This window comes from Saccopteryx leptura, chromosome 10 (assembly GCF_036850995.1).
Source record: "Saccopteryx leptura isolate mSacLep1 chromosome 10, mSacLep1_pri_phased_curated, whole genome shotgun sequence".
In the NCBI taxonomy this organism is placed as follows: domain Eukaryota; kingdom Metazoa; phylum Chordata; class Mammalia; order Chiroptera; family Emballonuridae; genus Saccopteryx; species Saccopteryx leptura.
The window spans coordinates 29,252,286-29,279,951 of record NC_089512.1 but is presented as its reverse complement, the minus strand read 5'-3'; positions in this window follow the sequence as shown (position 1 = coordinate 29,279,951).

Here is a 27,666-nt window from a genome sequence, read left to right as displayed (position 1 = left end):
AAGGCAGGACACCCCAAGGATGAGTTGCACTCTCCCTGTCATTTGCAGCACTTAGTTCAAAGAGAAAAGATCTCCAGTGGTGACGAGGGCCATTCACTCAAGTGCCTAGTTGAAAATTCCTGAGAGATGAAAGACATATACCTTTTACAGGAGAGATATTTTGAGAGAAAATTTCATTCTTTGAAATTAACTTAAAGCTTGCTTTTATATAATTTGTAGTCAATTTTCATAAATATTTCAAGATCACACTTCAAAGAAATGAGTATCCTCCATTCCATCCCTTTAGCAATCTGTGTATTCTTACTGTATCAAGATAATTAGTTGTGCTGTTCATGTGTTCTTATTCTTACTGATGTTTTTATGCTTCATTTATTGATTACAAAATATATTGCTGTCAACCATTCTGAATTTATATCATGTGTATATTAATTGCAAGTTATTATACTTTCCTTGGTGAATTGAAATTCATCATTATCTAATTACCTTCTTTATCTCCAATAATTATTTTAACTTAATGTCCATTTTGTCTGATAAGCATACTGAAACCAGCTTCCTTCTGGTTAGATTTGCCTAATTTTAGCCCATGTTTTTACTTTTTACTTTCTGTAAACTTCTTTATGGTTTCTGCATTCTGACCACATTTATCTTTTAACTAGTGGGTTTATTCTGTCTTTATTTATGTTACTTTACATGCATAAACCTATGTATACAGGGCAGGGCAAACGTACGTTTACAGTTAAGAGTATGAGAAACAGAGTCTATCCTTGTCTTATTGTTTATTGATTATTGTATTATTTTCCATACAAATAACTATAAGCTTACTTTTGCCCCATTCTGTATATACCCATATACAGTGTGTCTGTAAAGTCATGGTGCACTTTTGACCGGTCACAGGAAAGCAACAAAAGACGATAGAAATGTGAAATCTGCACCAAATAAAAGGAAAACCCTCCCAGTTTCTGTAGGATGATGTGGCAGCATGTGCGCATGTGCAGATGATGACGTAACACCGTGTATACAGCGGAGCAGCCCACAGCCATGCCAGTCGAGATGTGGACAGTACAGAGGAAAGTTCAGTGTGTTCTGTGGCTCGCTAAATTCAAATCTGTGACCAAAGTGCAATGTGAATATTGTCATGTTTATAATGAAGCGCCACCACATAGAAATAACATTATTCGGTGGGATAAGCAGTTGAAGGAAACCGTCAGTTTGGTGTAGAAACCCTGTTCTGGTAGGCCATCAGTCAGTGACGATCTGTAGAGGCTATATGGGATAGCTACCTAAGGAGCCCTAAAAAAATCTGTGCGTGAGCCCACATCGAACTGCACTGAATAGATATGAAACTGGGAGAGTTTCCTTTTATTTGGTGCAGATTTCACATTTCTATTGTCTTTTGTTGCTTTCCTGTGACCGGTCAAAAGTGCACCATGACTTTACGGACACACTGTATTATGCTATCTTTTATTTTGCCTAATTTTAAAATTTTATAGAAAGAGATTTATGAGGTAAGTTAAATAAAAGTGTAAATCACCCTGGCTGGTTGGCTAAGTGGTGGAGCATCGGCCTGGCGTGCGAAAGTCCCGGGTTGGATTCCCGGCCAGGGCACACAGGAGATGTGCCCATCTGCTTCTCCACCCCTCCCCCTCTCCTTCCTCTCTGTCTCTCTCTTCCCCTCCCGCAGCCAAGGCTCCATTGGAGCAAAGATGGCCCGGGCGCTGGGGATGGTTCCATGGCCTCTGCCTCAGGTGCTAGACTGGCTCTGGTTACAACAGAGCGACGCCCGGGATGGGCAGAGCATCGCCCCTGGTGGGCATGCCAGGTGATCCCGGTCGGGCGCATGCGGGAGTCTGTCTGACTGCCTCCCCGTTTCCAGCTTCAGAAAAATGCAAAAAAAATAAATAAATAAAAAATAATAATAAAAAATAAAAGTGTAAATCAATTTGCTACAGTTTTTACAAGTAGTTTCCAAAGTAAGAAGAGAAAGGGAAATGATAAAATTAGGAAGGAGAGAGAAAGGATGAAAAAGGGCACCATCAGCAATGTCTTCCCTGATGAATCACTATGAAAATTATGATAGTATTCATGATGGTCATGATAGTAACAATTATTGAGTATTTGGTCAATACCAAGCACTCCACTACATGTTTCTTATCTATTGTCTCATTGAGTCCTCAAAACAGTCCTACAAGAATTTTACAATAGTTATCCACTTATTCATAGAGGAAACTTTATATGAGGCTTACACATATAAAAATTACTTGCTTAAGTCACACAGCTGGCAGGGGATAGACCCAGGATTTGAGTTCTGCAGTCTATCTCCAACCTCACTGAGCCTGAACCAGTATACTCTTAGAATGTAGGGAGCCTAATGCCTATTTCATAGCTGAAGAAACTGGCTAAGTACGGTAACCTGCCCAAGGCCATGTAGATAGAAAAAGGTAGTCCCAAAATACAAAAAGATTGACCTACAAGTCCACACTTTAAACAACACTGAAACAGAAGAGGGAACAAGAAAAGAGGAAAGAGATAGAATAGGAAAAAAGTCACTAAGAACATTTATCAGTGTTCAATCTTGAAAAGAAAAATCACTCTAGGCATTTAAATATGGCTGAATTTAACACAGTGAATGAATTGTTTAGTTAATGAGAGAGCCAAGCCAAACAATAGATAGTGTGGTCGCAGGTAGCAATTGTAGGAAATCAAGCACCATTTGTAGACTGGAAGGGCAAAAGGAGTCAATGGTATTGGATCTCAAAGGTCTGGGTGAACTAATGTAAGCTGGAACCACAGGGATCTGTTTGGTGCAACAGGATGAAGACAAACAGACATGAATTGGACATAATGGATGGAGAAGACCCCCAAATTACCAGAGATGCCTCCAAGGCTGAGGGTGAAATCTGAGTTTAGTGGAGTCTCTGCTGTAAATAGAATGTTTAAACAATTTATCTTGCCCTGGCCAGTTGGCTCAGTGGTAGAGCGTCAGCCTGGCGTGCAGGAGTCCCGGGTTCGATTCCTGGCCAGGGCACACAGGAGAAGCACCCATCGGCTTCTCCACCCCTCCCCCTCTCCTTCCTCTCTGTCTCTCTCTTCCCCTCCCCGCAGCCGAGGCTCCATTGGAGCAAAGATTGCCCGGGCGCTGAGGATGGCTCTGTGGCCTCTGCCTCAGGCGCTAGAATGGCTCTGGATGCAACAGAGTGACGCCCCAGAGGGGCAGAACATTACCCCCTGGTGGGCATGCCGGGTGGATCCCGGTCGGGCGCATGCGGGAGTCTGTCTGACTGCCTCCCCGTTTCCAGCTTTGGAAAAATGAAAAAAAAAATTACCTTAATCATAAAGATATTATTAGGAAAAAATAATGAATGCTAGCAAAGAATCCTGGGCTATATATAACACCAGAAATTCAGATTCACTAACTCTCAGATTCTGCAATTCTAAGGATCTGATCATAGCTAGCCCACTGAAGCTACTTGCAGTGTACGGTTATAACCTTTAAATTCAGACATTCACTTACTGAGTGATTCCTACAGAGGATCTTATCACCTAAAATATAGTGGCTGTTATTATATACAATATATGTAAAACCACCCTCCCTCACCACAACTTCCACAAACAAGAGCTGATAAATGGTAGAAGTTCACTTATTAATTCAGTTACAGATAAAGCTCTCTGCTGGCCAAAACCTCATTTTGATAACGTCTTTACTTGAAAATGAAAATGAAAGTCAAACAACCATATTTCAAAGTCTTTATATGAGGATCTAAAGTAGCTAGAAATAGCATCTTTATTTTTCAGATTATGACATTGTGGACACTAAGACATGACTAACATAATTTTTTCATTTAGAATTTGACACATGGATAGACAAGTGTTGATTTTCAGTATTAGTGCAATGCTTTCCTGAAATACACCAATGGCAAATTTACTAACATTACTTTTTCTAGGGAGAGAAATAGACAGAGAAAGAGAGACAGACAAATAGGAAAGGAGAGAGATGAGAAGCATCAACTCATAGTTGCATCACTTTTAGTTGCTCATTAATTGCTTTCTCATGTGCATCTTGATTGGGGGGCTCTAGCTGAGCCAGTGACCCATCGCTCAAGCCAGCAACCTTGGGCTCAAGCCAGCAACCTCACATTTAAACTGGTGACCTTGGGGTTTCAAACCTGGATCCTCAGCGTCCCAGGTTGATGCTCTATCTACTGCACCACCACTGCTCAGGAGCTAACTTTTATTTAGTGATGAAAATCTTAACGATGATTTTAAATGCATGCCTTTTAAGTTGACACATTACTCCCTTTCCTATACACAGTCATAGGGATGAACACATCCTACCTAATTCTGAGAGCCATGCAGACATAGATATTTTATAAGCTTTAGTAAATCTTAATCTATCAGGCAACATATCCTCCAACTTTTCATTTTCTTGGTCTCTGAGTGAAGAAATCAAATCCCATATTCCTTTTGTAGTGGCTCATTATTTCATGCATTGATTGAATTTCTCTTATCATTTGGTCAAGGTCCTTTAAAAGATATGTATCTATTTTGCATTTGCAGCTCAAGATTTAGATTTCCTTTACAAATTAAGTTGTTATTCAGCTCCTTTATCAGATGTTCCTTTTTTAGGATTAACATTTATTTGTTTCCTGTTCTGTCTTCTCTAAGCTAAATTTCTAGTTTATTTTATGATTGTGCTTGAGATCCCAGATATTAAAATATTTTTGTAACACCCTGTCATGCTGGAAATATTATAGTTTAATATGGAATTACTTGTTTTCAAGTTCAAGTTGTTATAGACAATGACCACTTAAAAATAGTATATACCCAAATATAATCATTCTTTATTGAAATGTTAAATGCCAGTTTGTTTGTTTTTTAAAGCCATGACAAGTTCAGGAAAATAGAAATGGAGACTACAGCAAAATTCAGTTATGTTTTCTAAACCAGTGATTTTCAACCTTGTTCATCTCAAGGAACACATAAACTAATTACTAAAATTCTGAGGCATGGCAAAATATATATATATTTTGCTGACCTAACAAAAAATAATAGGTATAATTTTGATTCATTTACAATAAATGACTATTACTGTAAATTTGATGATCTAAGGGAAAAGAAGTCAGTGCCCCTGACTAAATAGTCAGGCGTTGCATGTTTTAAAAATTCTTGCCGCACTCCAGTGTGCCGCTGCACACCGGTTGAAAATTGCTGTTCCAAAGGCATGTGCAAAATAACGATTCAGCTAAAAATACTTATAGAATGTAGAATGATTTCTGAAGCTGGAAACGGGGAGAGACAGTCAGACAGACTCCCGCATGCGCCCGACCGGATCCACCCGGCACGCCCACTAGGGGCAATGCATTGCCCACCAGGGGGCAATGCTCTGCCCCTCCGGGGCGTCGCTCCGCCGCTACCAGAGCCACTCTAGCACCCGGGGCAGAGGCCAAGGAGCCATCCCCAGCGCCCGGGCCATCCTTGCTCCAATGGAGCCCTGGCTGCGGGAGGGGAAGAGAGAGACAGAGAGGAAGGAGGGGGTGGGGGTGGAGAAGCAAATGGCCGCCTCTCCTATGTGCCCTGGCCAGGAATCAAACCCAGGTCCCCCACATGCCAGGCCAACACTCTTCCGCTAAGCCAACTGGCCAGGGCCTAGAATGTAGAATGATTTCGATCTCCTCTAGGTCACTAAAAATTACAAAAAGCTATCATTCCCACACAAAGCCATGTTGAGTTCTAGGGAAGACAGAATTCTCAGAAATGACTACATCTCTTTCTGTCTTTAGGCAGGAAGATACCTAAACCAGTTCACAGACACACACCGTTTTTCAAAATTAAAATTTCCTGGAAGGAAGAGTGCTACAGTCTGTTTTTCAACCCTTAGTCCAATATTTAGGAGCCCTCCCTTTTTCATTACCTGCATTAATTTTCTGTCCATGTGCAAGATCTGTGCTGAACATACTTTATAAACTTTGTATGGTTAGTTCTGAGAAGGACATTGCCTCTTACCTTCTATTACATGACTAAACTTTAAGGGAAAACAATACTTAGACTGGGATTTCAGAACTGGTTGTGGAATAAAGAGGGTAGAAAGAATATAAAGAAGTTCATACAGGGCCCTGGCCGGTTGGCTCAGTGGTAGAGCGTCGGCCTGGCGTGCGGGGGACCCGGGTTCGATTCCCGGCCAGGGCACATAGGAGAAGCGCCCATTTGCTTCTCCACCCCTCCACCGCGCTTTCCTCTCTGTCTCTCTCTTCCCTTCCCGCAGCCAAGGCTCCATTGGAGCAAAGATGGCCCGGGCGCTGGAGATGGCTCCTTGGCCTCTGCCCCAGGAGCTAGAGTGGCTCTGGTCGCAAAAGAGCGACGCCCCGGAGGGGCAGAGCATCGCCCCCTGGTGGGCGTGCCAGGTGGATCCTGGTCGGGCGCATGCGGGAGTCTGTCTGACTGTCTCTCCCCGTTTCCAGCTTCAGAAAAATACAAAAAAAAAAAAAAAAAAGTTTATACAGTAACAAGTGTAGACTATTTTTGAGTGGGTGTCTTTGAAACTAGATCCCTTATTTCAAGACCAGACAATTACCCAAGATACTCAGTGTGAGTGTTTGCTGCTGTGTTTTTGGATTTTTCAATCAGATTAAGAGATTTATATGTTTTTCATCGGAATCTGCTATGTAATGGCAGAGCCTGGAAATAAACAGAGTGGTATACGTTTGACAGTTGTCTTGTGGGCAATCAGCATCCGGGTCAGTCCTCACTGTTGGCTAGGGAAAGCAGTGGACGAAATCCCAGAATTGAAAACCATTTGAGAAGTTTGGGAACCAGACATGTGTGATAACCTCAAAGCTCTGGCTCAGCTGCTTCTGCTGTGAATCACATCATTTTCCCTCCTTTACTCCACTCTGGCGTGGACTTGATTCATTTCTCTTTAGAGTTGGATTATAAATTTCATGACTACAGGAACTATATCTGGTTCTTTACTTCTGTAAACCCACCATATAAGATCTATCTGGCACAATGTAATAATTTGTTTAAGGAATCAATTAAGCAAAAAATAGAAAACTGAGCAGGCAGAGAAAGCAGTTTACTTTTTGGGTCAACTTCCCATGCATAGTAGACTTCCATTTTAGGACAATGATCAACACATTTTAAAAATTAGAGATATATTTATATACCATAAAAATCATGTTTTTTAAAAGTATAATTTAGTGATTTTTAATATATTCATAAGATTGTATAACCATTACCACTAATTCCAGATATTTTTATTATCTCCCAAAGAAGCCATATATCTATAAGCATTAACTCATTACTTCCCTCCCCTCACTTGACCTCTGGTAATCACTAATCTACCTTCTGTTTATATGGATTTGGACATTTTATATTAATGGAATAACACAGCCTGACCAGGCAGTGGCGCAGTGGATAGAGTGTTGGACTGGGATGTGGAGGACCCAGGTTCAAGACCCCAAGGTCGTCAGCTTGAGTGCGGGCTCATCTGGTTTGAGCAAGGCTCACCAGCTTGAGTCCAAGGTCGCTGGCTCGAGCGAGGGGTCACTCAGTTTGCTGTAGCCCCCTTGTCAAGGCACATATGAGAAATCAATCAATGAACAACTAAGGAGCCACAACAAAGAATTGATGTTTCTCATCTCCCTTCCTGTCTGTCTGTCCCTATCTGTCCCTCTCTCTGACTCTCTCTGTCTCTGCCACAAAAAAATAAAATAAATAAAATAAATAAAAGTTTATTTAATGGAATAACACAATATATGGTCTTTTAAATATGGCTTATTTAGCTAAACACAATGTTTCTAAGGCCCATCTGTATTGTAGCATGTACCATTTATTGACAAACTGCTTTTATTTTCATTGAATCATCCTGACACCCTTGTTGAAAATAAATTGACCATAAATGTATATGTTTATTTATGGACTCTCAATTCTATTCCACTATCTATTTGTCTACACATATGCCATTAGCCCACAGTCTCTATTTCTGTCGCTTTAAATCAGGAAATGTGATTCCTTCAACTTCATTCTTCCTTTTCAAGATTGTTTTAGCAACTATAGAACTCTTGCATTTCTATATGAATCAGAATAAGTTGGTCAGTTTTTGTAAAGAAGCTACCTATATTTTTAAAGAGAACATCTTCAATCTGTATACCAGTTTATTAGGGTATAGCCATCTTAACAATGATAAGTTGTCCAATCTATGAACAGAGGATCTCTTTACATTTACTTAAGTTATCTTTAATTTTTTTCTATGGTGTTTTGAAGTCTTCGATATTTCTTGTGTTAAGCTTATTCCTAAATATCTTATTCTTTTTGATGCTGTTGTAAGTGGGTTTTCTTAATTTTATTTTAAGATTATTCATTCCTTGTTTGTAGATTAAAAAAAATGATTTTATACATTGATCCTACATTTTGCAACCTTGCTAAGTTTATTAGCTCTGATTGTGTGCGTGTGTTAGTGGTCTTTTCATATATAAGATCATGTCATCTACAAATAGAGATAGTTTTACTTCTTCCTTTCTCAGCTGGATGACTTTTGCTTCTCTTGCTTAATTGCTCTGGCTAGACCCACTAGTACAATGTAATATAAATGTGGCAAAAGCAGACATTCATGCTTTGTTTTTGTTTGATCACCACTTGTTAGATATCAACACGCTATAGATTTATAGTCCCCAAACACTTTTAACCCATTATTATGCTTTCTTCTTAACCAAATTTTTAATTATAATTTCTGATATAAAGCAGCAATTATTTAATAGCATTGAGGAGGGACATGCAATAAAATTCAAAATGTATAACCTGTCTTTAAGAACATCCCTTGCCTGACCTGTGGTGGCGCAGTGGATAAAGCGTTGACCTGGAAATGCTGAGGTCGTCGGTTTGAAGCCCTGAACTTGCCTGGTCAAGGCACATATGGGAGTTGATGCTTCCAGCTCCTCCCCCCTGTCTCTCTCTCCTCTCTCTCTCTGTTTCTCTCTCTCCTCTCTAAAATGAATAAATAAAAAAAAATTAAAAAAAATAACATCTCTTACAGGGAAAGAGAACGCCTTCTCATAGAGGGTAAAAATGATAAATGTTGTAAGAGAGATGCAGGTAAAAGACTGTGGAGGTAAAATATAGGAGTGAGAGAAGGCATTCCACACACACACAAAATATATAGAAGGCACTGAGAACAAAATTTTTGCTATGGGTGGAGTAGAAAAGGCAGAACTAGGAAATACAATGATCAAGTATTTAGGTTTTTAGTGAAGAAAAAATGTTAATAAAACATGAAAGTGAATAACCATGAGTCATGAATCTCTGAGTAATTCAATTCGAGGAAGTTTAAATTTTCCCTTAGAAGCAGTCAGAAACAATGGTCAGGAGTTTCTAAGAAACTTAGATTATGAGTAGAATCAATGGCAAAAACAATAATTCTTAAATAGTGAGATTTCTATAAATTTTTGTGTTGAAAACTAATACGATCTAGATTTTGATGGCATTTAATATGTGCAGGGGACTGTTCCACATAGTTTATATGTGTGACTGAGGCTTTCACTGAGCTTTCACCTCCTCCCACCAAAGGCTACATTCTGAGAACACCTCTGGCTCTCTGTACTTGGGAGATTTCCTTTTGGCTACAGAATATGACTAGTCACACATACAGGACAAAGCAGGAGTTCTGGAGTGTTAATACCCCTGGAAGCACCCTCAACAAATGGCAGTTAAAGAATCCGTAGATAATAATGTTATATCCTTGCCCTTAGAATAACTCTAAGCTGTGCTATACTGTCTCGCAAAGTTCTCCATTGGGGTCAAGTTCTAGCTGGCCACAGCAGCAACTTGCTTAATATCATGCCTTTAATTTGCCTCCTTCCCTTTCCTGGCTTGCTCTCCTAGTCCCCTGCTGTGTTTACTGGAATCATTTCCCAAATAAACTAGTTGTACTTGAATATTTTTCTCAGGGTCAGTTTATGGGGACACATCCTTCAAAACATGTTTCATCTTCTTTATTACTTACAGTAACCCTCAAAGTGTCCTCAGTTTACAGATCAGGAAACTAAGGTATAGAGAAATTTAGTTGCTTGTCCAGGTCACAAAATTAGAAAACAGCACAGGACTCAAATCTAGTCTCTTAACCTTTGCTGAAGCCTAGGGTCTCTTCCTTCTTGGTGCTATATTAATTAATCTATTGGCTACATCTTTAATACTTTGCAGTGACTCCCATGTCAACAGGCTGAGGAAGAATAGCCAGGCTATGTGTGTGGATTGCAAGCAGTACAATAAACAGAACCAACCACAGAAGCTCACAGAGAAGCCATGTTTTAGCAGTCCCTCTCAACCCTCCCTGCTGCTCAGTGGGACAATGGTGATTGATGGTGGAGGGGCATGGATAGGTGAGGTGATGTATATCATAAACCATTTGTGCTACTCCTCATATAGACTAGTGGCTAAACCCAAAGATGCTCCTGTCTTTCTGGACATTCCCACCAGAATGCTTGACCTTCTCAATTTTAAATTTCTTACCCACTGCTGATGAGTCTCTGCTATAGCCTTCTGCCTTCTGACTTAAAGAAACAACAGGTGTTTGGGAGATCTTTAAGCTATGGCAGTGTGAAATTAGAAGGGGTGGTAGGACCTGAAAATCCTAGAAAGGGCTAAGGTTTTAGAGCCAAGGTTTTTAAATGTATTCAGAATCAGTGTGCCCTGTGGCACTTAGAACCTGTTTTAGGCTTCTGTATTTAGAGCAAACATCTCAAACTTTGCAAATAGGCTTAAAAATGTAATGTTCCTTATAAGCCAAAGAATGCTCTCATTATCTTGGTCAAATTGCTTGACATATCTGTGTTACAGATTCTTCATATGTTAAAAGGACAATTAAGTGTTAGCTATTGTTGTTGGAAGATAAGAACATGGGGTGTATTTTTGTTCAAGAATTGAGATATAGAAGGTGGTAGTACTCCCCCTCCCCCCTTTTAGACTGTTTCTCGGAAAGGATTTCTCTCCATAGTTGTTCCAAGGAATAATAAGAGGGAAAAGAATTCTGGGGTTAAATAAATTAGGAAAGTGCTGTACACACTGTGACCTCTTCCGGGATTTTCACAAGGCATATTAACAGAAGAGTTTCTGGAAATTCTGGCAGTTAAAGAACCACTTAACCTAGTGTTTACTAAATTTAATTGACCACAGAAGATTTTATTTTATTCATGTAAAAGCCATTCACATTTCCCAGGATTCATTTTCTGTGAATTCAGTTGACCCTTGAACAATCTGGGGGTTAAGGGTGCCAACCCCTCGTGCAGTCCAAAATCCACATATAACTTTTGACTCTCCAAAAACTGTACACTGGAAGCCATCCTAATAACATAAACAGATGACTAACACATATTTAGTATGTTGTATGTATTATATGCTCTATTCTTATGACAAAGTAGCCTAGAGTAAAGAAAATATTATTTAAAAATCATAAGGAAGAGAAAATATATTTATAGAATTTATTGAAAACAAATTACATGCAAGTGGACCAAGTAGTTCAAACCCATGTTGCTCAAGGGTCAACTGTGTATTTTAGGAAACTGTATTTTAAAGCAAATAATAGATTAAGAGTTTTCTTTAAACATAAAAACCAAAAAAAGCAATGCATTTAAAGTTCTTGAGTTATGAAGCATGTAAGCACCATTTGGTGGCTGCAAATGATTAGGAAAATGGCTTTAATAAAAAACAATAGAGTGGAAAAAATGAAAAACAGTGACTGATGATTTTCTTGCAGCCTCATCTTGCTTTCCTGCAGTGCCACGTGGAACTGCTTCTGTGACCCAGGTGTCAGCCGTCCCTCATCCTGGTTCACGAGGCTGCTTGAGCCGGTTCTGCCCTCGCTCCCTAAGGCCTCTGTATGCACAGCAGAATAGTGGGGCAGAGAAATACATTGTTTACTTAAGAATCTATAGAGCAGAGGGGCAGGTTGGTTTTATTTATTTATTTTTTTGTATTTTTCTGAAGTTGGAAATGGGGAGGCAGTCAGACAGACTCCCGCATGCGCCCGACCTGGATCCTCCCGGCATGCCCACCAGGGGGCGATGCTCTGCCCATCTGGGGTGTTGCTCTGTTGCAACCAGAGCCATTCCAGCGCCTGAGGCAGAGGCCAAGGAGCCATCCTCAGCGCCCGGGCCAACTTTGCTCCAATGGAGCCTTGGCTGCGGGAGGGGAAGAGAGAGAGTGGAGAAGCAAGTGGGTGCTTCTCCTGTGTGCCCTGGCCAGGAATTGAACCTGGGACTCCTGCATGCCAGGCCGATGCTCTACCACAGAACCAACCAGTCAGGGCGGGGCAGGTTTTTATTAAGCTTCCTAGCAAACATTTTTATCTATCCAAAGGTTTTAGGTTGTGTCATTAAAGGGGGTCCTTTACCCTTCTTTTCCAGGCTTCCATTTCTCCCAGGTCCTTCTAGAAAGCTCTAGATGTCTGTTGGTCAAATAAGTTTGTAAACTATGATTTTTATGTTTGCTCATTTATAGCTTGCATTGGGGGCTGGGCACTGCCAGGTATATATGATCTGTGAAATTGCAAATTGCCTTCCTGCTTGGTAAGGGCTATTGTTTTGCTAATGTTTAGTAGAGGAGAGGTTTTTGTGCCAGAAAGTTTTGCAGAGAGAGAAGAAGGAAAAGGAGAAGGAGAAAGAAGCCATGTTTGCAGAATGAGAGAAGAGAGAGAATTCAGAATGCTGAAGAAGCCACTTTGTGCAGAAAGAGAGAAGGTGTGCAGATGGGGAACCAGAGCTGACGGGCTTTGGGAGCCCTACTGAGGCTTGTGGGGGCTTTTGATTCTAGGAGAAACTGGAGAAGATTCTCCTGGTTGTGAAACTGGAGAATGCATCAATGGCTTTGGGAGCCCTGAGTGAAAGGGAAGTGTTTTCCCTGCCTGTTTGCTCATCAACCAGTGCGAGACGTTAATAAAGGGATGGCCCACCATTTTTTGGCTCCACTGTTTCTTTACCAACTGCCCGAATCCAAGGTGAACTTGCATGGCCATGATGGTGGCGGCCCCTGGCCTTACAAAGTCTCTTCCCTCTACCATATTGGAGAGTCTGGTCTCTCGTTGCTACTACTCCAGATTTGTATCCCTCAGTCCACCTGTGCACTTAAATGTAAAAGCACTTCTAGTTACTAAGATGCCTATGGTGCAGGTAGCCGTTCAGTGGTTGTCTTTGTCTTTCTGTAGGATCTTAGTCCCATCAGCTTATCCAAGTATTTCTTTTTCTTTTCTTTTCTTTTTTTTTTAGATTTTATTAATTTTAGAGAGGAAAGAAGGGGGGAGAGAGAGAGAGAGAGAGAAAGGGGGAGGAATAGGAAGCATCGGCTCCCATATGTGCCTTGGCCAGTCAAGCCCAGGGTCTCGAGCCAGCAACCTCAGCCTTCCAGGTTGACGCTTTATCCACTGCTCCACCACAGATCAGGTCAGTCTATTTTTTTTTAAAACACACACAATGACGTATCCCCATTTATACTATTCTAAAGAATGAAATTTTCTCTATCAATTTTATCTTAAAAATTAGAAGCTAACCATGCCTCCACAAGTTTCTACTGTTGCCCTCTTCAATTCCCCTGAAAAAGTTTTTTTTTACATTACTTTTTAATAAAATAAAATTGCAAGTGTACTTCAAGTAAAACTGCAGTGTCTCTAAGACATTCTTTAGTTACTAGAACTTATTAAATAAAAATGCCCCTAAGAAACCTATTTTGGAATTTTACTGAAGATAGAGCTCCTAACAGAGTTTTTCAGAAGTTATTTTGGACCAGATCTTTAGAACAAACATTTGGATTTGACAGCTCCGTTTCTCTCTCCTGGTAGAGTATTCATTAGGCATATGAAAATGCAGAGAACAAGCGAGCTAAACTATAATTTTTAAAATGCGGAGCTTCATCAAAGTGTCCTTAGAATAAATGACTCATCACTAATACTAAAGTTCCTTCTTCTGTGAACATTGTCATTGCTAAAACCACAATAAGATGCTTACGTGAAGCAGAAGTAATATCACATTCGCTTGGACATATGGCCCTAGAGCAGGGGTCCCCAAACTACAGCCCGCAGGCCGCATGTGGCCCCCTGAGGCCATTTATCCGGCCCCCACCACACCTCCGGAGGGGGCACCTCTTTCATTGGTGGTCAGTAAGAGGAGCACATTGACCATCTCATTAGCCAAAAGCAGGCCCATAGTTTCCATTGAAATACTGGTCAGTTTGTTGATTTAAATTTACATGTTCTTTATTTTTAAATATTGTATTTGTTCCTGTTTTGTTTTTTTACTTTAAAATAGGATATGTGCAGTGTGCATAGGGATTTGTTCATAGTTTTTTTTATAGTCCGGCCCTCCAACAGTCTGAGGGACAGTGAACTGGCCCCCTGAGTAAAAAGTTTGGGGACCCCTGCCCTAGAGGATGAGATCACTATAATTGTATTTTTCTTGGTACAGCACCTATTTATTGACAAGATCATCTAGTCTATGGATATTTTATTTTTACTAAATAATCTTCCTCAATCATGCCCAACCAATATTTTTGGCAGGAAAACAGGGCCATATATGGACTTTTAAATACATTTATCAGAAGTTACATCAGAGTTCCTTTAATTAAAAGACATGAAGATAGTAACATAATCAAACAGTATTTTCTCTTGCTGCTGTTCTCATGAGTAAACCCAGTTTATCATTTCCTCTCTAAAAATGGGGTCTGCAGTACCATAAACCAGTTGGATCAACACTAGTTGTGAACCCGCAGAAACTAAAATGCAGTGACAGCAGATTTAGCCAGGCTGCCTTTAAAAACGGAAAGCGACTTTTACAACAGGATAAAGAAGGCATGACTCAAATGCAGACTGAGACACATCTTCGCTCAAGACTCAGACAAGTATTTAGATTTCTGATTTCCAGATGTCAAACTCTTAATACAGTATATCCTCTTTACAACTGGATTATCATTAGCATTGTGTCAGTTACTTTTGGCAGCTGGTGGGTAGGTACATTGCCTTTGGACCTAACTGCTGATAGATAAGTGGTGTGAATAATCACACACAACGTGGGGACTTAGCTTTTCTAAGACTTTCTCAGTCTTCTTTTCCAGACAAGTAGCTGGGGGTGGATAAAAGAATGGATATTCTTATGAATCATATTGATTAACTGGATATTTTAATTGTGTAGAAGTAACTTATAACTATATATATTTCATATACTACATTAGAGTCATATGTTCATATGCTTGTTGAATATTAGATGCACCCTCTGCCTAAAGAAATATTCTCCTCTTGATATTCCCAGTCACTTTTTAAAAACTGAATTTATTGGAATGACATTGGTTAATGAAATTATACAGGTTTCAGTTATAGATTTCTAGAACACATCATCTGCACTGTACATTGTGTTCACCACCCCAAATCAAGTCTCCTTCTATCCCCATTTATTCCCCTTTACCCTCCTCTCCTTTCAGTCACTGTTAAGAGAAGGCTAACCCCATGATTTTTCCCTGAGATCCATTACCTGTCCATTCATACCTTCCCTTGTGAAAAAAAAAAATTACATCTCAAAATATTTGGGGAAAAGATACTATGATATACTTCTCCATGTGCAAATGGGAAAACAGAGACGCCTTTTCACTGTCATCCTATTTCACTGAGGATGTTAAAGTCATAGGTACCTGTCTTTGTGTTAGGACTAGAAAATGCTCTTCACACAGCCTTAGAAATTTTTTTGTTTGTTTTTTTGCCACTGCTGCAAATTAGACTGGTAGGGGATAGAGTAACTTTAAGTAAATGTTTTTCTAGATGTCTCCATGTCTCATTTAAAAAAAATAGTTAAATAAATCAGTCTGGTTTTTTTGTTGTTGTTGTTTGTTTTTTTGTTTGTTTGTTTTGCATAGAAATAATCTCTAATACTCATTTCCTCCATCGCACTTACTTTTTGCTTCTCCCTTACGTCCTTAGACCAGCTACCCAGCAGCCACAAGGCTACCACACAGTAAGAGTTCTTCCTTGGCATCAAGCAAGGTCTGCTCTTGAATGTCATCCCTCCATGCATTTTGTTTCTGGAATCCTTGAGTCCTGATTTGTGGGAGGATTCCCTGACCACAGTTTTCCTTGCCCTCTTAAAGCTGCTGACATTATTTTACTATTGAACCTCATCTATACAGTGAATGTATGAAGGCCAGTTCCTCAGGCTGAAGTCATTCTCTGGGAGGAATAGCTAACAGAAATGTGCAAATCCACCTCTTCACAGGGCTTGTCAGACTGTCTGAGCCACCGTGGATTGTACTGAGTCATGGGTCTTAGGTATGTTGCAATTTTGTATTCAAGCTCCCTGATTCTTTATTTTCTTCTAGTTATCAGAACTCATACCTCCTATTTTCTGTTCTCCCTTATTCAAAGTAGGTGTTAATGATACTATTGCTGTGCAAATAAAATTTTATATCCCTGTGGTGACTAACTAGCTATAAGTTATATAATATCGTGGGAAGTGTTCAGATTTGGGGTTACAGAATAAGAAGTATGAACTTGGACTCTTGCTTGCACAGTGGCTTCTGTCTGGTTTTGGGCAGGTCATTTGGACTCTCCTAACCTGATCTAGAAAAAGAAAATAATATTAACAATGATGATAAGGATACCTAAATTACAAGCTAATTGTGAGGAACCAAAGAAAATTATGAAATCATGTAAAAGTTATCAAAAGTAAAATTCTAAACTGACGGCCTTCATTTCTGTTCATTTCACTTTCCTCTAAATGGCAACAAGGATGGCATTCCTGTCAGCTACACCCTTTAAGCATCCCCCCATTCCCCATCAGACCAGAAAGATCTGGCAATGTTGCCTTTTGCATCATCAGATAGAGGTGAGCTTTGTTATTCCCAGCCCGGGAGATAAGGGTAACCCTTCAGGTCTCTACATCCTGATAGGTAGCAGTGCAGTCAACAAGAATTCACATGAGCATACAAGGATATACAAATACGGTAAGTCACCTCTGATTATGGCAAGAGCATTAACTTTAGAGCCAGAAAGACCTGGATTGGGTGATTGTTTCTACCATGGACCAGTAGTCTGGGTGATCTTAGACTTTCCACTTAACCTCCTTCATCATAAGTTTCCTCGCTGGTTGAAACAGAGACTTAGAGCAATTTGTAAAGTCTCATATTAGACAATCAGCCTATGGTAGATACCAATATTCCAATTTAAGGGAACATCTCTACAAAAGGTTGCCAAAGGCTTTTCTTAGCTTAGTTTCTTAGGGGGGTGTTTCACTTTGGAATGTGATAAAGGCAACAGGCAACCACCGGGACTCTGATACTTAATATGTTGCTTTCCTGAGTAGTCGCGCTCAAGGGTACTTCCCTCGGGGAAGGTAAAATGATAGTTCAGCTAAGACCTCACTGTGTAGAAGAGTGTTAATATTTGTTTTTAGAGGGTATATGAACTGGCACTTTTCTCACCAAAGGAATATAGAGAACATCATTTAGTTTGCGGGGAGTCTTACATGGGGCAGGAATTTAGCAGAAAGGATTATTTTTCTGGAACTTCGAAAATCCTTGAAAGCAGAAAGACACATATTTTTAGCTTTCAGAAGAAATAAGAAGGGAAATTACCTTATGGTCTTAACTTCTTACCTAAAAGAAGCCTAGATTTGGGGAAAGAAAGTGTGGATTTTGAATGTGGCTTTACCTTACTGCGTACAGGTTTTATGATCTTGGGCAAGTCTTTTAAATTCTCAGGATATACAAAGGAAAGATACTACTCTTGATAATAATCACAACAATAACACTAGTAAAAATGATAGCACCCATGAACTTTTGTAAGGCTAAAATAGCTGAAGTATTTAAAATTTCTGTTTAATCAGGGTAAAATAAATTATTGACAACTATAATATACATCAGGAGGTTTAATATGTTCACTTCATTCCCTCTTGTGATAAAGAAGACACCAGTCCTGTGATTTGACCCTTTTTAACCTCTCCTCCTACTGCTGCATGTTTCACTATTATATTATTGTTACAAACATTCTTGCACATGCTTTCCAGAACTCATATGTTAAATTATCTTTAGATTATTTCTTTAGTCAGGATTCAACCAGGAAATGAGAAATATCTCAAAGTAGTATGAATACAAAGGTTTCGTACAGGAGAGAAAAGACTTATATAGTCATTGCAAAGACAGGCACTGAAGGGAAAGTCTGTTAGAGAATGAGATATATAAAAAACAAAACAAAACTTAAAAGACAATTTCTTACTTCTTGGAATTTGAGACAGTCAAGGAGAACTGCTGATATATGGCCAAATTTCAAAAGCCCTGCTTGAAGAAACTTAGCATGTCATGGACTGAAATACTATAAGAAAAATGAATCAAGATAGACAGAACTAGGCAAAAATAAAATGCTAAATATATAAATTATCTAAATGACAAAGCAAATGAAGAGGTAGCCGTAGCAACCAAATTGTTTTCATTGACAGATTTTCCATTAAACCCACCTCTTCAAGGACAGTTCCAGAGGATGGAAGGATAGGGCATCTGACCAGAGGGTGGCCACAAAAGAGTTGTGAAGGCAACTGAAGGGCAGGAGAGGGTCACAGTTCCCCAAGTCAGAAGTCACAGATTTGGGTCCTGGTTTGAAAATTGTCATACTGTACTTTTGAGAAAATAATATCACCTCTCAGAGTCTAATTTCTCATCATTATAAAATGACTATAATATAAGTCAAGTTATTTTTATTGTAACATGAACATTATGGGTAAACTTTATAAAGGAAAGCAAAAATTGATATAGACAATAAAAGTAATATAACTAAAACTGATGTTAGTTCATGAAAGTATTGCAAAGACCAATCAACTGGACCTCATAACTAGTTTAGAGTCAAGAAGGTCCAGGCCTTTAACCTGGAGCAGGAAATGAAAAAGAGATTAAATGAAGAAAATGGGTATACACAATTATTTTTTGTTTCTATTTATTCTTCCAAATAAAATGATCTTTAAGTTCAAAATGACAGAGCAGGTGCAGTTAAGACAGACTTTAAGTCTAATATTAATAAATAGAGAGTAACTTATCTTTTGGCAAATATTTATTTAATGCCTACTATTCTTTAGCCTCTGTTATGCACTGGGATTGAAAGAGTGAGTAGAGCAGAGTCATTGATCTCAGTCACAGAGTCCTATGGGAACTTCATAGGATAGCATGTTGCTATTTTCAAAGGAGTTGTATCTTAGTGTACTTATTGAAGTTGAAGAGACCATTTAACATAGTAACTGAACGCTAGTTTTATGTTTATTAAATGAAGAACTGGGAAGAACTGGGTCACTGTTGATTATTTAAGACATTTCCGAGAACAGTAGATCTTCTTTAGAGGATAGGAGACGAACGTGTACTATCTCTTAATTTCAGTGAGCTTCAGTTTGTTATTGGTAAAATAAGGATGGGTCTTCAGAAAACTCAAGATATTTAGTAGGACAGCTCATTATATCTTTGAAATAAGATGGAAAAATTGTGAGATATATTTGTAATCTGAAATTTATTGAATTATGATGACACTAAAGTGATAATTATTAGATTGAAAAAAAAAACAAATAGGATCTTTTGTGGCAAAAGATAGGCTTTATCCTTGGTTATGTTTAGTACTAATTTTTTATTAATTAACTGAGAGGCAAGGAGGCTGAAGACAGACTTCCCAACTGCACCTGAACTGGGATCCATTCAGCAAGCCCTCTACCAGCGCGATGCTCTACCTATCTGGGGCTGCTGCTCTGTTGATTGGCAAGCAAGCTATTTTAGTGCCTGAGGCGAGGCCATGGAGCCATACTTGGCACCTGGAACCAACTTTTGCTCGAACCATTACTGTGGGGGGGGGGGAGAGAAAGGGAGGGTGGAGAAGCAGATGGTCACTTTTCCTGTCTACCCTGACTGGGAATTGAACCTGGGACTTCCACATGCCAGGCTGATGGTCTCCTGCTGATCCAGCTGGCCAGGGCCTTGTTTAGCACTAAATTTAATCAGTGAATCAAATGAGCATATGGGAGATACAGTTATTAGATTTCTAGATGACACATTAAGATCTAAATAATACAGTTCATGAGTAAAAAAGCCTTGTAGAAGTATCTAAATAAAAAATAAAAAATAAAATATAAAACATATGAATAGTCACAAATTTCTGGGTTCAAACAACCAACCTGCATGAGAACCCATAGAAAGAGGCTTTACCTAATTACAGGAAATGACGTAACCAGTTACGAAATACCTACTATTTGCAGTAATGCTACATTTTGTAAATTCAGAAATTAACACCATGGTGTAGCTTTCAGGAAACTTAATATTCTTTTATGTTGCATTAATAGATATTAAGTTATACAGGACAAAGGCATGGTTTAGTTTCTTCTTTTTAGGAGAAAACAGAATTATGTTTACTTGGAGACATCTTATTCTAAAAAGAAGAAAACGAGTTGTTTTGTTTCCATACAAGAATGGAGAAAATTGAAATCAGATAGGGGTTAGCTTAAATAAGCCACATTATGTTAATCTTGTAGCATTAAGACAAAATTTAGCCTACAAAATCAAGAATCTGTCAAAAGTTGACATTTTAGGATTGCATGTAAATGAACCAAGATTTAGAAAAATCTTCAGCCCTTGTTTGAGATTGAAACTCTTTTTGAGTAATCAGACATGGTTCTGGGAAAGCATATCAGAGATTAGAGGTGTCCTGAACTTCTGAAAATACTCAGCTGTTTAGGGCTCATGCCAACGGCCACCACATGCTTAAGCTCAAGCAAAGCAACTAATCTCAGACCTCAAATACTAATGGCAATGTACTGTTAAAATTTTAGCTCTCTGGGTTAAGGTTGGATAGAGGACACTAAATTTGTATGTTTAGCCTCAAGGACTCTACCTGAGTGGACAAAGAGAAAAAGAGCTGTTTAAATTCCTGATCAAACAATAAGTGGCAAGATGTTTTTCTGGGACTTACTCAATCAGGAGTTTTATGATCACAGAATTTGGTTTTGAAAAAACGAATGTTGAATTTATGAGCATTAGGACTAGATGGATATGAAGACAGAATTCAGCTTTATTCTCTGACTCCATATTCATAGAGGTAAGCCGAGCTCTTACACACAGGCAAGCCTAGTTTTGTTGGTGTCTTTTATTTGCCTTTAAATTTTCTTTTATCCTGAGGCTCTGCCAATACTTTGAGACATATCATTTAAGCACATGAGCAGGTGAAGAACTTTCCTCCCCACCCCACCCCCACCCCCTCTCCTCTCTCCTTTAAAAGATGCAAAATGACCTACAACACTTGGCCAGCTCATGGTTTCTGGCACAAGTTAAATTCAAAGAGATGTTGTGAATAGCACAATTCAGTCAGCTGGGAATGAAGAACAATATACTTTATAGAATCCCCAAAAGCAGATAGAAAAGGAGTCAGAAATGGAATAGTGTTGATCTCCTTGGTACACACAGCTATGCTGAGAACAGATATGAGGAGGAGAGTGGGTCTGAGACAATAAGGCGGCTTCCTTTTATTGAGTAGGGTTATTGTGAAGGCACAGTCAAAAATGCTAATACAACAGCAAAAACCAGAGTCAAATTATATAGACTACAAGGGCTTGTTCTTGGATGCTAATTAATGTTATTATAGGAGATGGCTAAAATGAGAATATTACCTACTCATAAATTAATAGGATGTGCTGAAACATACCACAAGGGAGGAATCTCCTATGCTAATGTAGTATAAAAGAGATCGCCTCTGGGCAAATGATTCGTGGTAAAGACTTTTCTACATTAGGAATAAACTCTAGGAGATAGGACTTCAAGTAAGCCACGAATCTTTAATTGAGAGAAAAGTCATTTGCACTGGATAAAGTGTGATGGCAAGGCCATATGTCCTGTTTTATTATCTATACCAACTGCTGACTGTCGGCCACTTAAAAAGATTATGTTGCACTAAATTATTATACTGTAATCAGGTCAGTTCAGCAACATGAGTGTCTATACTCACTACAGAAGTCAGCAGATTAGCTCTGTCCTCGAGGTTGTCAACTCTGTCTGTAGTCTGATTGCTGGCTGCAGTCACATGGAACTTCAACTGGGTTGATTCATTGATGTAATTCCTGGAAAAGCTAAGAAAAATCTATTTCAATGATTTTAGAAGTGGCACCTAATTTTTGTTTATTACAAATTCAATTTCTATTAGATTTTCCTGAAAAGTTGAGATTGGAGGAGAAAAGTCTTGATAGGAGAGAGACAATGAAAAGAATGCAAAAAAAAAAAATAGTACTAAGTGAAAAAGAAACATGTTGAGAGGCAAATATAGCAATTTTCAGATTGTATCCAGACCTGAAACTCTGAAGTGTAGTCAAGTAAATATACTAATATTTTTCAATGCTTACAACCTATAGAATTCATTTATTAGTAATTATAAGGAAAAAAAATAAGCAAATACCTTTCTATTGTCTTCTCAGTCTCTCCGATTCTAAACCTATGAGGTGACATCATTTCTAGTTTGTTTATTTGCTTGTTTACTTTCTTGCTTACTCTAATGATTAACGGGTCAACTCAATTATCCAGATCCTTTTGTCATTTAAGAATTCTGTGGTCATTTTTTTCTATCATTATCCTTGACCTCATAGTTTTTATCTTTTTTTTTTTAATTTTTATTTTTATTAATTTTTAATTGAACTTCATTGAAGTGGCCCTGGTTAACATAATTATCAGGTTTCAGATTCATAGTTTAATCAAACATTTTTTTTATCAGTTTTGATCAGCAGATGCCTTTTATTGCCTACCTAACTTCCCTCTAGCATTTACCCATGTGTTACTCTTCCCAGATCCTACCACATCCATACCTATATGCTCTTAAATTTCCTTCCATATTTTTTCTACTTTTTTTTCTTTTCTTCATATAGGAAGATGTATTTTTTTGAGTGCTTTTTAAACATTAGAGTTTATTCATTTATTTTTTTATCTTGGAATCCCAGTCTCTCTCTTCTCAAGCTACACACCTTTCCAAAGAAAGCCTCTAGCCTCCTATGTCTTTTGTCACCTGTAGGATACTGGTATCTCCTAAATATTTATCTCGGGGTCAGATACATTCTCTGCATTTCAGACTGGCTTAAGATCAGATTTACTTGCCCTGTGCAAGTGAACTCAACTCAGACTCAACTTGTCTAAAGTCAATCACATTCTTTCCCCATTCTGCTTATTCTGTCAGTTCTGGAGCTAAGTGACTGGTTCCATGCTCTACTCAGTTTCCCAAGACCAACATCTCAAGGTCATCTATGGGCCCTTCCTTCCTTTACCTTGAACACCCAATAACTTAATATTCTGTTATTTCTGTATGTTCTAAGTATATCTCAAATCCTTCCATTTCTCCCCTTTGTCCTACAATATTATCTATCTCCAATATTATTTTCAATACAGTAGTCTGCTATACATTGCGCCTCTAGTCTTATTCAAACTTAAAATACTCACTGTATGGCCAGGGGCCACTATCGTGGCCATTCACATGCAGGTTCTCATTGAATTCGGGCAGACAGTGAAGAAATGGCAGAGTCGGAGGATGGTGAGCCATTCTGTTTACTGGTGTCTCACTAAGACAGGCAAACCACAAGAAAAGCCAAAGGAAAAGCAGAAAACCTGCTTTTCCCAGAGAGGGCAAGGGGTCAGGAAGCCTCTGCAATGCCGATAGCAGGAACAGAGAGAGCGAGAGCCCTTGGTTTGCTTCATTTTATAGTGTAGAAATTAAAGCCTTTAAGCCAATATACAAATAAGGAAGTCTCTGATACAAAGCCACTTATCTGAGGCATAAATGGGATTCCTCATAAGAGTGTACCACTCGCTATCATGCAATAGTCAAAGGTGTAAGGAAAAGCTTAGTTTTAAGCCCTTAGTATTAGAAGGGTGGGAAAGGCTTAGTCTTAAAACTAAGCCTTAGGCTATAATGACTGCCAGATTACAGCCTGTCTCCCACACCCAAAGCGAGCAAATATATACATCATATTTACTAACTTATTTGACCAACATTCAGGCTGCAGATTTTTGTGATATCCAAATCTAAGCTAGGTCATACTTCTGCTTAAAAATAACCTTTTGAAGGATCCGAATCACCCTCAGAATTAAGTTCAGGGATGTTTATTTCAATCCTTTATTTTTTGTCTGCTGTTTAATTTTCTGTAGTCTGATCTTTGCTTGTTCTTTCCCTGAAAATTCAGTCACTTTAAATTTCTTAAAAATTTCCAGACTTCTCCTATCTTGCTTATTATGCACTCTTCATCTGTTCTTTAGTTTCTCTTCCTTTCTCTCTAATCTTTGATTAATATCTGGTCTTACTTCAGTTCTCAGCTTATAGGTTATTTCTCTGATATATATATAACAAGTTTAGCAGTTTCTCTAATAAGACACTGTACTTATATTATAATTTCCAACTTACTCATTGACCTCTTCTACGAGATTTTGAGCAGCTTTAGTCTAGGAAATGAGCCTTTATGCTTTTGCATCAGTGTCTAGTTTAGTACACATTAAGTGTTTATTGAGTGAGTAAAAACACAGAATCCTAACTGATCTCAGCTTCCAAATTCCATGGATATTACTGGAATTTTCTCTGCCATAGCAGGTCATGCACATTTTCAACTGAAATTTAGAATTTATTTATATGATGACTCTACCTTCTAAATCCTATTCATTTCCCACTGCTTCCTGATATGCCTTAAAAAGTATCAAAGTAGCTGACCTGGCATGATATCTATGAGCATGAACATGAATGCTGGCCTTCAACCTGTCAGATTATTTATTAGTTTCTGATGGTGATATTACCACAGTATTCTCCATCTCTCTCTTTCCGTCCTTCCTCCCTTCCTTCCTCCCTCCCTTCCTTCCTTCCTTCCTTCCTTCCTTCCTTCCTTCCTTCCTTCCTTCCTTCCTTCCTTCCTTCCTTCCTTCCCTTTCTTTCCTCCCTTTCTTTCTTTCTTTCTTTCTTTCTTTCTTTCTTTCTTTCTTTCTTTCTTTCTTTCTTTCTTTCTTTCTTTCTTTCTTTCTTTCTCTATGGCATATATAATTTGTAAGAGTACAAATAGCATATAGGCACAATTTAAAACAAAAATAATACAATAGAAGGCCATGTATTAATCACATTTCTCAAAAATTTAAACATTCTCAACATTTTTCAGGATCTTAAGGGCCTTACCCAAGTTGCAACTTCTACTTCAGATGTAACCACTAACTTGAATAATATGTTTATTATTCTATTGCTTCACTTTAAGTTTTAAAAGTATAAGCATGAATCTTTAACGAATATATTGTTTAGTCTATGATGTTTAGGGTATTTATGTGAAAAAAAACATTAAAATATTCTTTCATGACTTTATTTTCAATGTTATATAGCTATAGTTAATTTAATTGTTAAATAATACCATTAAAATATGTACAGTATTTCCCATACTCAGGAAGTTTGTATTCAGGCTCATGATTTAAATTGTTCTATAATTATTCCTTTCTTACAATATTCTTCTGTTTCAACATCTTCTGTTTTGATATTGTTAACTTCATAAAGTGAGTTGGAGAATATTTTCTTTCTTTTTTCTTTTTCTCCTATCAAAGGGACCCTGGCCAGTTGGCTCAGTGGTAGAGCTTTGGCCTGGCATGTGGGTGTCCTGGGTTTGATTACTGGTCAGGGCACACAGAAGTGACTGTCTGCTTCTCAGCCCCTCCCCCCTTCTCTCTCTTCTCCTCCTGCAGCCATGGCTCGATTGGTTAGAATGCGGTTAGAACACATTGGCCTGGGTGCTAAGGTGACTCTGTGGAGCCTCCACCTCAGGTGTCAAAAATAGCTCAGTTGTGAGCATGGACCCAGATGGGCAGAGCATTGGCCCCCGATGGGGATTGCCTGGTGGATCTCGATTGGGGCACATGCAAGAGTTTGTCTTTCAATCTCCCGTCGTCTCACTTGGAAAAGAAAATAAATAAATTGAAAAAAAAATGAAATTTTCTGTTCCTTGAATGTTTAGTTGAGTTCAACTCTGAAATCACCTTTAATTTCACTTGAGATAATTTTTAACCTCAGGTTCAATTACATTAATGGTTAGAGACTCTTAATGGTCTTTGTGATATCTGGAGTCAGTTTTTGTAATTTATGATTATCTGGAACTTGGTTCATTTTGTAAACATTTTTTAATTTGTTTGCATATGACCCTGGCCAGGTGGCTTAGTGGTAGAGCGTCGCCCAGATGTGGAAGTCCTGGGTTCAATTCCAGGTCTGGGCACACAGGGAAGTGACCATCTGCTTCTCTACCCATAACTCTTCCCTCTTTCTCTCTCTTCTCTCTCTCTTTTCCTCCCACAGCCATGGCTCAGATGGTTTGAGTAAGTTGGCCCCAGGTGCTGAGGATGGCTCTGTGTCCTGCCTCAGGTGCTAAAATGTAGTTCAGTTTCCAAGCTACTGAGAAATGCCCCTGATGGCCAGAGCATTGCCTTGTAGGGGGCTTGCCAAGTGGATCCCCCTCACGGCAGGGGTCTGTCTCTGCCTCTGTGCCTCTCACTTAATAATAATAATGATAATTCTTTGCATAAGTGCTTCATAATATTCTTAATATCTGTTAACCTATGCTGTATATTTTTATGTCCACACTTAAAATTAGCCAATGGGTTTCTTCATCTTATTAGTCATTTGGAGGAACCAATATTTATTTTTGTTTATCCTATCTATTAATAAAATTTAAATTTATTATTGTTGGGTTTATCTTCATTATTTTATTCTTTTGTTTTTTCCCAGGTAAGAAAATTATTACTTTTGTTTGTCTAATATCTTAAGTTGGAAACGTAGCTCATTAATTTTCAGATTATTTTCTAATATATGCTTGTAAGCCTGTACATTTTCTTTTAAATACCACTTAATCTGTATCTCACAAAGTTTAATATGTAGTATTTTTCTTATGGTTCAGTACTAAATCTTTAAAACTATTTCTAAAACATTTTTTGTACTCTTAATTTTTTGGTTTTTTGTTTTTTCTAATTGCTTTTTCTTTTCTTGAATTTTAAGGTGTGTTGAATTTGTTGTTATAGTAGTAGTCATGGCTATCACTTTGTATTCTCTCTGTACCTACAACATATTTTTTTAGTCACACTGAAATTTTTAATTTGTATATTTAACTTATACAGGATAAATATTCTGGTGTAATTTTTCTTCTGCCTGAAGTACATTCTCTAACATTTTTTAAGCTAAGGATCTATTTATGAAAAGTTAGCTTAAAATGACTTCTATGTTTAAAATTATCTTCATTTTCCCTTATTCTCAAAAGAAAATTTTTATTGGTATATAGTTCTAGATTTCATTTTGAAGATATTTCACTGTGTTATAGCTCCAATATGATATCAGTAGTCAAATTGCCAGATATTTGTAATTTTACTATTTTCTATCATTGATTGCTTTAAAGTGTCTTCTTTCTCTTTAGTATTCTACAGTGTTATTATGGTACAAATAAATGTAGGATTTTTTTTGTATTTATAAAGTTAGACATTTATTGCATTTTCTTAATCTTAATATTTATGTCTTTTATCCATTTATTATAACTCTACTTATCTCTTCAAATATTTTCTCTCCCTCATTTTCTCTTTTCTCACTGTAATTTCAACTAGACATGTGATACATTTACACTTCCATTTCCCTTGTTTCTCAGCTTTCCTGTTTTCTGT